Raw genomic sequence first — 11,551 nt, forward strand, 5'->3', positions numbered from 1 at the left:
GTCGGATGTGTGCACCATGGCTATCGTTATTTGATACGGTGGCTAACCTTGGTATCCGGCGACACAAATAATCACAGATCTAGGTTTGGTAGTGCTGCTCCTTGCGATCCAAAGTGATCACAACGGGTGCCGTGGCCATCTTCCTTGCTAGGTTTGCACGATCTGAACGCCCTCGGTTGGGGTAGTTTACTTAACGTTCGTGATCCTGTGCTATGTGTTCTCCATTTCATTATTGATATTGTTTGCACATGTGATGATACTTACTATTTGTTGTAAGAAATGGCGGACAATGAGTTAACTGATATCATGGGAGATATGGAGTTTGGAGAACTGCTGAAAGACTGGATAGATGATTGGTCGGATGATGAAAATTCAGATCGTGGAGATTGGTCAGAGAATGGCAATGAAGGGGAAGATGTTAATGTGAGTGGCATTATCATGCTGTACCTTTTTTGTGGCATCGGACAACATTATATTTTTATATTGAAAAATTATAGATGGACATGGAATATGATAGTGAAGAAAACAACTCCGCGGTCTCGAATGAAAATTACATTAGTCAGGTATGAAAGTGGATTTATTTTTTTTGGCATGCAAATTGATTTTTTCCTGGAATATTATGTGATAACTAATTATGTATTTGTCAGCCTCATACCCCACATCTCTGATCTGGCTGACCAAGACAACAATATCTTCATCTCTGAGCCTCCGCTTGCTCCGCTTGCTGTCGGCATCTGTAAGGAAGCCTTGCAGCCGCTTGAGCTCATCTTTTAGGGACTCCACTTCAAGGGTGACTCCACACAGGAGTGTGGTCTCCTGAATTGCAGGTGTGTTGACATTGCTGAGCATGATGCTATAGGCCGACTTAGCCATTAGTAACTCCTTGTTGTCTCTGGCTCTCAGATCAATCAGAGATAAGTGGATAAAAGAATGCAGATGTGTGTGGCTTAGGATGGCATGGTGTTTGGCTTTTTATTGCTACTTGTGTCCAGCTCGATGACAGAGAAGAGAGCAGAGCATATAGTATATGAAAGATTGGATCTGAGAAAGGAGCATGGCAACAATGCTTTGTTCTCCCGCAGCTAGAACTTCAGGAACCAACCGATATATTATTTTTTAGAATAGAATCTTTCTTTACTGCCACATGACTGCAAGAATAATTAATGAGGAAATTAAACCAAAAAAGCTGCCCTCCATGATGCCATGCTTGAGATGGGCAAACGCTCTTTAATACGTACTATGTAGTTTAGTTAATCTGCAATGCAAAGGTGAGTTGGACCCCCCCTGACTATCTTACATTGTACTCCTATCTTAGCGGAGGATGTAAACTGTCAGCGTTAAATAGAGAGGTATGCTGTTCTCCTGACCATCTTGCACTGCATGTGTGTCATAACGTTTGAGCGTTTCTTGATGTAGTGTGATTACAAGTAGAAGAATCTAGCTAGAGTGTTGTTTGGGATCCTGATGTGTTCATTGGACAATGTTTAATTTTGTAGAGGACAGGGCATTCAACTCTGTTTTTTCAGTATTCTAAATCTGAAGTCTGAATTTTGTATCGCTGATCCGTATATACAGACTTGAAGAAAAATAGGTGGCTTTTGAGATACTTAAAACATACATGTTGCAGTTGATTGACGATGCCGAGCGGAAGCGGTGTGAAAGATTTCCAGAGTTGTCTCAGTTGATCAGACTCAAACAAGCATAAACACAGGTAATTAACCATGATTCAGGGTACATTATTCAAATGTTTACTGCAACCGAATCCCCATAATTTCAACAGAGGGAACAGGAAAAGCAAAATCTGCAACATCTGAGTACATGTAGACGCAGTCGCTCGTTTGTGCAGATTTCAGTCCAATGACCGCGCATCTTCATCATTACAATGGATCTAGGCAACACTGATCTGCACGTATACAGATACCTGCAGGAATCCTGCAGAACGGCAAGAGGAAGGGAATGCCTCCGAGTTAGGAATATACAGTTTAATAATTAATCAATTTTTCTGTATTTAAATTTACTGGCTGACACCTAGAACATGTTCTTAATGCAGCAAACCATTACTTGATTCAGTTAGTGAGTGCTGCACTCGGGAGCAGCTGCTATCTTCTGCTAGTCTGCACTTGGGGTTGAAGCTAGCTCTTGGTTCCTGCGGATATTTTTACATCCATCTCCAGTTTGTAAGGTCAAACTAATTAAACAAAGGAGATAACCCCAAGAAAAATCTGCAGCAGGGGCCATTAAAGCACAGCCATGGCATAGCTATTCTAGCAATAAGAGCTTGCATGACTTCAGGACCAAAAGTTCTTAAACCCATTGAAAACTACTCCCTCCGTCCGGAAATTTCTCTGACAAGTATTTCCGGATGGAGGGACTACATCCTGAAGCACAACTATCAGTCTATCAGATACCTGTCACAACAATACACTTCTCAGAATTACTAACCTAAAAGGGAAGAGGTTTAGAAAAAAAGTGAATTTCTTACTTAAAAACAATAGCAACTATAGTATTATGCAGTTTTAGCTTGCATAATACGAGAATAAGCCAATGTTACTTCAAAATCATGCCTATTCTTCAGACTTTATAGGTGTGATTGTTTTTATCCTTTTTCAGGCAAACGGTTTATAATGTTTTTGCGAATAAAATTGTTACCAACCCCTTTTCAGATATAAATGGTCGATGTTTATAAAGCAAAGAACCTCCCCACACGTTTGCTTGAGTTGCAGTTTTAGCATCATTCGATCCCATCTGCATGCAGCAGCCTTTCATCTGTTGGGGGCCATGGCCTTCTCGTGGTGGGCCTCATGGTCTCGTGAGAGCGATGCAGATTGGGCCTCGAGCACACACCAAAGCTATTGCTCCACCGCATGATGGATTCTTTGCTGAATCCTTACCTATAATGTGCTGGTAGAATGCTTGCTCTCGGCACTACCATTATAAACATGTCACTAGTGCCCAACTAAGCTGCTGCTTACTTGCTCAATGCAAAGTGCCCAACTAAGCTACGTAGTATTATCTGCTAGTAAAGCCACTAGTCTCTAGTACGTCTTTGTTGGTTTGGTTTGTGTAGCATTATAAATATTTCATAGATCGATCACAACGCTCTGAATTTATGCTCCCAAGGGGACAAGATTTGAATGAAAAATATGAATTCATAGAAGAGGGCAGTTTTGCTGATCCAGAAATACTATTGCAAGTCTTACCTCATCTTTTTTTTTCGAAAAGGGGGGACTCCCCGGCCTCTGCATCAGAACGATGCATACGGCCACAAGTCTTACCTCATCTGCATCAGTGCATGGATGTTGTAGCAGTTGCTCTTTCTGAATACTGGCCTTTAATTTGCTCATTATCTTCCGGCACATGCATGGTGCAGTAATATCTTTTCTGAACAACATGCTTATGCCTGTGCTTTGTAGGTGTTGTTTTGCTGGAAATTTCAAGGAACGACCGAAAGAAACCTCACTTGATGCGACCGTTCATGATAGACTTGCACTACAAGGGGATCCTGATGGGGATATTACCATCAGCAGTAGTGATTCCGAGGTGTTCAGGTGGCATTTTCTCAAAGCATACATACGCTGAATTGTGTTCAAATTACATACATATATGACTGGATTTAAATTTTTGATCAATTTCTGTTGAAGCGCTTTAGCTAAATCTATGTCAGATCGATTATACATGGTTCCTTCTTATTTTAAACTTGCTATAATTTTGTAAAATCTTATGGCTCTTCTCGAAGTTCATTGCGATGTAGTTATACTGTGTTTTTTTTATGATGCAGGCGCCATGAAGTGGCTTTCCAAAGTATAAAAAAAAAAGCTCAGTGGATAGCAGCGTATGTTTTTCTTACTGTCAATGGTCTTGTACAAACACCTGGGGATGTCTGTGAGCAAGACCACTGAAGCTGCTACTGCTGGTGGTGGTGTAAATTTTGCTTTAGCTGCTGTTGTCTACGATTCCTGCTTTTCTTGGTCTGGAGTAACAAAAGGTGAAAAACTCAGCTAGATATATAGATGTCGTTGTGTTAGTATAAAAAAATTTGAAGGAAATTATTATCGACCTGCACGTATTAAATTTAGAAGGCCTGCTCCCTAAACTATGGCACAATTAAATCATGAAATACTCCTGCTCCCTCCTTCCACGTTTAGAACGCCTGCACGTATTTTTTTTTAAATTGAACTTTAATTTGATGAATAAACTATGAGTAATACCAGTGGAAACTAAACAAAAGAGTCCACGGATTGCACCAATGGAGATACTATTTATTCGCATAACAAATGGCAGTGATGACCAATCAAGTTTGACATGGAGGTATATATGAAGTTACTTCGGCACATTAGGTTTACGATGCAGTACACACAGAGGACTACTTCCGGCAGGAGTAAAACCCAATTATTTTGTACTGGAATGAGCAGCAGACTTGACCAACCATCTGGCTAGCTGCCTCTGTGCTTTCAGATCCTGTGGCTTTGTCACTTATCCCATCCATATGGTGCCTGAGACTCTTCCCCTGCTGCAGCAAGTTGAATGCCGTGTTGATGTCCTTGAAGGCAACTTGATGAGTTATGAACTTACCCAGCTGAAAAACAATTTGTTATCTGTCTATCTGTAAAGTATGAGGCGGACCCATGACCGTTAGGCGACAGGGAGGCGATCCGGGGCGATCTCCGCGCCCGACGGCGGAGCCACCGCCCGATGCCGGCGATCGCCGCCGGGTGGGCGGTCGCTTCTGGGCCCTCGCCGGATCTGACAATGATGATGCGGACGAGGATGGAGCGGAGCCGCCGGGGGAGTCACCGCCGTCTCCTACGCCGTCGGACCTAATCTGTGAATTCTTTCATTCAGGTTACTCGGAAGAGGAAGTAGCGACCACGGTGGACAAGGTGGTTCCCAGAGACGATCTGGCTCGTGAGGGGCTGCACGATGGAGAGAAGATCGAGATTGTTCGCCGGATCGTGCATAGAAGGACGGCGCCGTCGGCGCTTCGTCCATGGAAGGGACCTTTACCCAAGGTATGTTTGCCGAAGCTCACTGTGTTTGATCTGATCCGACCGGATGCGTGGGTTACGGTTAAGAGGAAGAAAGGACGGAGGTTGTTGTCCCGGAATGTGCGTCCGCCGGCGCCGGCCATGGAGGCCACGGCGACCGAGATTCGATCGACGAGGGCGACCGCGCTCGCTCAGCTGCTTGGTGCGGCCGGGCTGGATCGGGAGCCTTCGGGCCTCGTTGCCAATGGGCCGGACAATAATGGGTATGAGGCCCATTATGTCTTTCAAGGCCGGTCCGTTGAGTGTTTTCTGCCATGCACGTCCGATCCTTCGATCGTCCCAGCGCAGTCGGTACGTGCCGCTAGGGTTCATCGCCAGGGGAGTCGTGGTTTCCCGCAGTGTGGATCGGGCAGGGCGAGGAGGATCCCGCCGCTGCTAATGGCTGGACGTGGAGCGGGACCCCCTCCTGCTGCGAGTACCGCGGGGGGGGGGGGGCTGGAAGGGCTCGACCGCCGCCGCCCCATGCGTCGGGACGGGGCGCACCGCCGGCCGGACAGCAGCCGCCGGCACTTGCGCCGGGTGCTGCAGGTCGTGGAGGCGCTCTCCAGCCGCGGCAGCAGCTGGGCGCTCCGGGAGTTCGGGCTCCTGAGGCGCAGCCAACGACGGCTGGCCGGGCAGCGCATAGACCCCCGGTGCCATCTCATGCTGCTGGGGTCGGCCGGGGAGGCCCTCGCCCTCCGCCGCCGGCGGCGCCGGCTCCTGGGTCGATGACGACTGGTATGGTTAATACTGGCCGTGGAGCTCCTCGCCCTGCACCGCCGGTGGTGCCGGCTCGTAACGCGTCGGCGGAGGGGATGGCTGCTCTGAGGGCCGAGACGCCGGGGGCCACGGTGGCTGCCGGTGTCGCTGCTGATCCGGTGGCGGCAACTGCCGGGGGTCAGCGTGCACCCCCGCCACACCTTGCGGTTCGTCAGGCGCAGAATCGTTCGGGGCAGAATCAGGTTCAGAGTAATCAGAGTAATACCAGTGGGAGACCGACTGATGCACCTCGAGGCAAGTGGGGTGATGACGGGTTTGATGCGTATGGAGTAGGCCAGCATCGGGGCTCATCTTCAGCGGGAGGAGGTCGGGGTTATGCTTGGCAGAGTGACGGGTCTGCAGAGAGACCGTTCCTGGGGCCGGCTGGAGGCTTCGTTGAGGGGGCCTCAGGACCTGATAACAGGCACAGAGGAGGTTATCGCGGATACCGTGGTCGTGGTGGAGGCCGCGGAAGGTTCCGCCGGCCGCCTCCCCCTAGACATGTTGACTCTGACGGGGCGGCGATGGAGACTGATCAGACACCACAGGAGCTACCTCCCCAGGCGATGGAGGTGGTGAATGCACTTGTGGTTGCTGAGGTTCCTGGGATTGCGAAGGAGGCTGAGGTGGTTCAAGTGGCTGATTCTGAGAGGGCATCCAAGTACGCTCGGAAGAAAGAGAGAATGCTTTGTTACCGGTGCGGAGAGAAGGGGCACTTCATCGCGGAGTGTGTGGCCCAGCTGTGCGAATCCTGTGGTAAGCCTGCGCATGCTCCAGGGGATTGTCCTTTGCTGAGGGACCATATTACAGCTCTTACTGTATATGGTGTGTACTGTGCGGAGCTGATGTTCTTCGAGTCAGCGGCTGCGAGGGAGATCCCAGCTGATACTCAGAGCCTTACTTCTGGTTTGGTCAAGGTGACACAGGGAGATGTCTCCCAGGCTCAGATTGTGCAGAGACTTCAGGAGTTGGCTCCGGGTGATTTTCAGTGGGACCTCGTACCAGTTGAGGATAGAGTATTCAGAGTGGAGTTTCCTTCGATTGAGGACTTGCAGCGTTTGTTGAGCTTTGGGATGTGTAAGGTGCCAGGCACCAAAGGTATTTTGGAGTTCCACGAGTGGAAGAAAGTTGAGCCTAAGGGGAAGCCTCTTACTCAGGTGTGGCTGCGTTTCTCGGGGGCACCGTCTGAGGCTCTTTCTGATGTGCGTGTGGTGGCTAGTTTGGGGATTATGGTTGGTAAGACGGAGAAAGTGGATATGGCGTTCACTAGAGCTCAGGGGGTGGCTCGGCTGCGAGTTAGCATTCTGGATATTGAGTATGTCCCAGACGTCATCAACTGGACCTATAGAGGCGAGGTGTTTCCACTTGATATTGAGTTTGAGGATGCAGAGTTGTTTGCTGAGGTTGCTGCTGGCACTGACGTGGATATGCACGATGGGGGTGATGATACAGGTGCTCCCAGGGAGCAGGCGGATGAGGCAGCAAAGGAGCCCAATGGATCGGGGCCTGCTGCTCAGGAGCCGGAGAACGGAGCCGGGATGGAGCAGTCCCCGGCTTCGTCTTTGCCTCATAACTCACTGCGGTTTGGATCTTTTCTGCCGTCGTCGGCGCCTCCTCGTCTGTGGAGTGATCGGGTTGACTCTGACGATGCGTTCGAGCATTCGCTACCGGTCTTGGACTTTGGGCGGTCACCCCGGTAGTCGGCCAGCTTCAGTGCCCGTGTTGTTCAAGAGGTGGAGCCTCAGGAATCGCCAGGGCGATCTAGGTCTTCGGTTTCCTTGCGGAGGGGAAGGGCGTCTGGGCAGGTGGCCACGACTCCCTCTCATTCTTCTGTTTCACAGCAGGCGGCGCAGGTACCTGTGTCCAGCCGGGCGACATATCTTTGGGGCAGGAGGCCCTGGAGGTCCGTCTCGCGGGAGCCTCGTTGGTGGTGGGGTCGCCGGAGGTGCTAGGCAGGCGTCAGGGGCAGGTGGCCCCTGACCCTCTAGTACCGACGGCGGTCCTGCAGGTGGAGCGCACGGCTGCCACGGCGTCGGCTGGGGGGGTCGGACTAGGGCAGGAGGCCCTGGTGCCAACTCTGTCAGGCATCTCCACATCTCCTACGCGGTCCCCCTCTCCCAGACCTACTCCGGGAGCCGCTACTCGGGAGGAGGTGATCGCGTTCGGAGGGATCCGAGACCCTGCTTCCGAGGGGAGGCGGACGAGCTCTCGTCTCCAGGACCTTCCGGAGGTTGATGATTTGCAGCAGAGGTGCGCTATGCGGGCGGCCAAGCTGCGTGATGTGGAGAGCACAACAGGTATGTCAGTTAATGTTTCAAATTCTATTCTGCATTTCTCTAAGGATGAGATTATTAATAATGCAAACCAAGTGGGGGTGTCTCTTGGGAATAATAATTTGGAAATTGATAACTCGGTTAATGATCTTTTAGATTTGGAAGCGGAACGGGCCTTGGAGTCTATTAGAAACCTAGCGGCTGTAAAACCTTTGAATGATGCGGAGATTGAGGCCTTGGGTGTTAGGGTGCTTGATAAATTCTGCGCGGATCTTGTTCCTCCGTCTGCGGAGCCTGATGAGGATGAACTCCAGGTAGATGATGCAGCCCATGTTCAACCAGAGCACGGTTATGAGGACCGGGCTACAGGTGATAACATTCCTAAACGTAAGTGGAAGCGGAAGGTGTACCCTGCATCCGCGGTACGCAGGAGTGCTAGAATTCGTAAGGCCAAAAAATTCCATGATGACCTATGAAAGGAATATTCTGGAATAGCAGAGGTCTTAAGGACTTGGCTAAACGTAGGTTTCTAGCGGAGGCATCTTTAGAGCACCGTTTAGATTTCATTGCTCTCTCTGAAACTGGTAGGGATAATTTTGCACCTCAGTTTCTTAACACGTTGTCGGGAGGGGTGGAATTCGATTGGCATTGTCTTCCTCCAAGAGGGAGGTCTGGGGGCATCTTGCTGGGTGTGAGATGTGATTCCCTTGAAGTCCGGAGTGTTGTTATGGGTGACTTTGCAGTGAAATTCAGAGTCAGGTCCAAAATAGATGGGTTTAACTGGGTGTTGGTGGCGGTCTACGGGGCTGCACAACCTGAGCTTAAACCTGAATTTTTGGCTGACCTGGTTCGAATTTGTGGGTCCGAACAACTCCCTATCCTGGTTGGGGGGGACTTCAACATTATTAGGAGGCGGGATGAAAAGAATAACGATAATTTTGATGGGCGATGGTCCTTTATGTTTAATACCATCATTGAGAGTTTGGATTTGAGAGAAATCGAACTCTCTGGTAGACAATTTACCTGGGCTAACTCTTTACCAAACCCGACATATGAGAAGTTGGATCGGGTTCTTGCAAGTGCCGAATGGGAGCAGAAGTTCCCTCTGGTCACGGTGCAGGCTCTAACGCGAGGAATTTCGGACCACACACCGCTATTTGTTGACTCAGGGGAGCCAAGGCATGTGGGAAACAAGAATACTTTCTCCTTTGAAACGTCATGGTTTGAAAGAGAAGGTTTCTTGGATATTGTTGCCAGAGAGTGGGCTAGAGAGTCTAGGGGTAGATCGCCTGTCGAGAGATGGCAGAATAAGATTAGGCATTTGAGGTGCTTTCTTCGAGGTTGGGCTAAACATCTAAGTGGAGTTTATAAGGTTGAGAAAGACAGACTCCTGGAGATTATTCAATACCTAGATGTTAAAGCTGAATCAGCGGTTCTTCAATCTGCGGATATGTGCTGTAAGATTGATGCGGAAAAGAGGTTGAAGGAACTTCTCCGCGAAGAAGAGCTGAAGTGGGCGCTCAGAGCAAAGGTTCGCAAAGTAATCCAAGGGGATGCGAACACTCAATTCTTTCATCTGATTGCGAATGGCAAACACAGAAAGAAAAAAATATTTCAGCTCGAGCAAGATGAAGGCACAATTGTTGGTCACGATAATCTTAAGCTATACATCACCGAATACTACAAGCAGTTATTTGGACCGCCGGAGGATAGCGCTGTGTCCCTCGATGAGTCTAGGACTGAGGATGTGCCTCAATTAACTGCTGCTGATAATGACATGCTAGTTGCGCCGTTTACGGAAAAGGAGGTTTTCGATGCCATCTCTCAGATGGAGAACAATAAGGCTCCCGGGCCGGATGGGTTCCCGGCAGAGTTTTACAAAAGATGTTGGCATATCATCAAAGGGGATCTGCTACCCATGTTCCACGACCTTTTTGCTGGACGGCTTCAACTTTTTCATTTGAACTTTGGAACGATAACGTTGCTTCCAAAGAAGACCGACGCTCTCAGGATTGAGCAGTTCCGTCCTATCTGCCTCTTGAATGTCAGTTTCAAAATTTTTACCAAGGTTGGGACTAATAGGCTCACACAGATTGCGCATTCTGTGGTGCAGCAATCCCAAACAGCTTTCATGCCAGACAGAAACATCCTTGAAGGGGTGGTGGTGTTGCATGAAACGCTCTAGGAAATTCACTCTAAGAAACTTGATGGAGTCATCTTTAAAGTAGATTTTGAGAAAGCGTATGACAAAGTTAAATGGCCTTTTCTGCAACAAGCTTTGCGTATGAAAGGTTTCCACGAGGGCTGGAGGAGCCAGATTGAAACTTTTACGCAAAAGGGTAGTGTTGGCATAAAAGTGAATGACGATGTCGGTCATTACTTCCAGACACATAAGGGCCTGCGGCAGGGAGATCCGATGTCCCCTATTCTGTTCAACATAGTAGCCGATATGTTGGCGGTGTTGTTAGGGAGAGCCAAGGAAGTTGGCCAAATAGGGGGCTTGGTGCCACACTTAGTGGATGGGGGTATATCCATCCTGCAATACGCTGATGACACTATCATCTTCATGGAGCATGACTTGGTAAAAGCTAGAAATCTGAAGCTGCTGCTTTGTTTGTTTGAGCAGCTAAGTGGGCTCAAAATTAACTTCCACAAAAGTGAGTTGTTCTGCTTTGGGAGAGCCAAAGAGGAACAAGAGGATTACAAGCAGTTGTTCGGATGTGGTTTGGGTGAGCTGCCTTTTACCTACTTAGGAATTCCTATTCATCACCGCAAGCTCACGAATAATGAATGGAAGTGTATTGAGGATCGTTTCGAGAAGAAGCTAAGTTGTTGGAAGGGCAAGCTCATGTCGTATGGAGGCCGTTTAATTCTTATTAATTCGGTGCTCACGAGCATGCCCATGTTCCTTTTGTCCTTCTTTGAAGTCCCAGTTGGAGTTAGGAAACGACTGGACTTCTATCGATCGAGGTTCTTTTGGCAGGGGGAGGAGCCTAAGAGAAAATATCGGTTAGCGAAGTGGGATATCATTTGTAGACCGAAAGACCAAGGGGGTATGGGGATTGAGAATCTCGAAGTCAAGAACCGGTGCCTTCTTAGTAAGTGGTTGTGGAAGTTATCCTCAGGAACTGACGCCATGTGGGCTCAAATCCTGCGTAACAAGTATCTCCAAACCAAAACTTTGGCTCAGGTGTCGGTTAGACCAACTGATTCACCCTTTTGGAAAGGGCTTATGAAAGTGAAGCTTTCATTTTTTCAGAGGTCAAAGCATTTAGTTGGTAATGGTGCAAGCACGAGATTCTGGGAGGATACTTGGCTTGGAGAGGCTCCCCTAGCAATCCAGTATCCGTCTCTGTATCGTATAGTTCGAAGGCGCGATGCTTTGGTTGCATCGGTCTTCGCCTCGATACCCCTGGATATCCAGTTTAGAAGATCGTTAGTGGGCAATCGTTGGGAAGAGTGGCTGCATCTAGTTAGGAGACTGATGCAGGTACA

This window comes from Triticum aestivum, chromosome 7A (assembly GCF_018294505.1).
Source record: "Triticum aestivum cultivar Chinese Spring chromosome 7A, IWGSC CS RefSeq v2.1, whole genome shotgun sequence".
Taxonomy (NCBI): Eukaryota; Viridiplantae; Streptophyta; class Magnoliopsida; order Poales; family Poaceae; genus Triticum; species Triticum aestivum.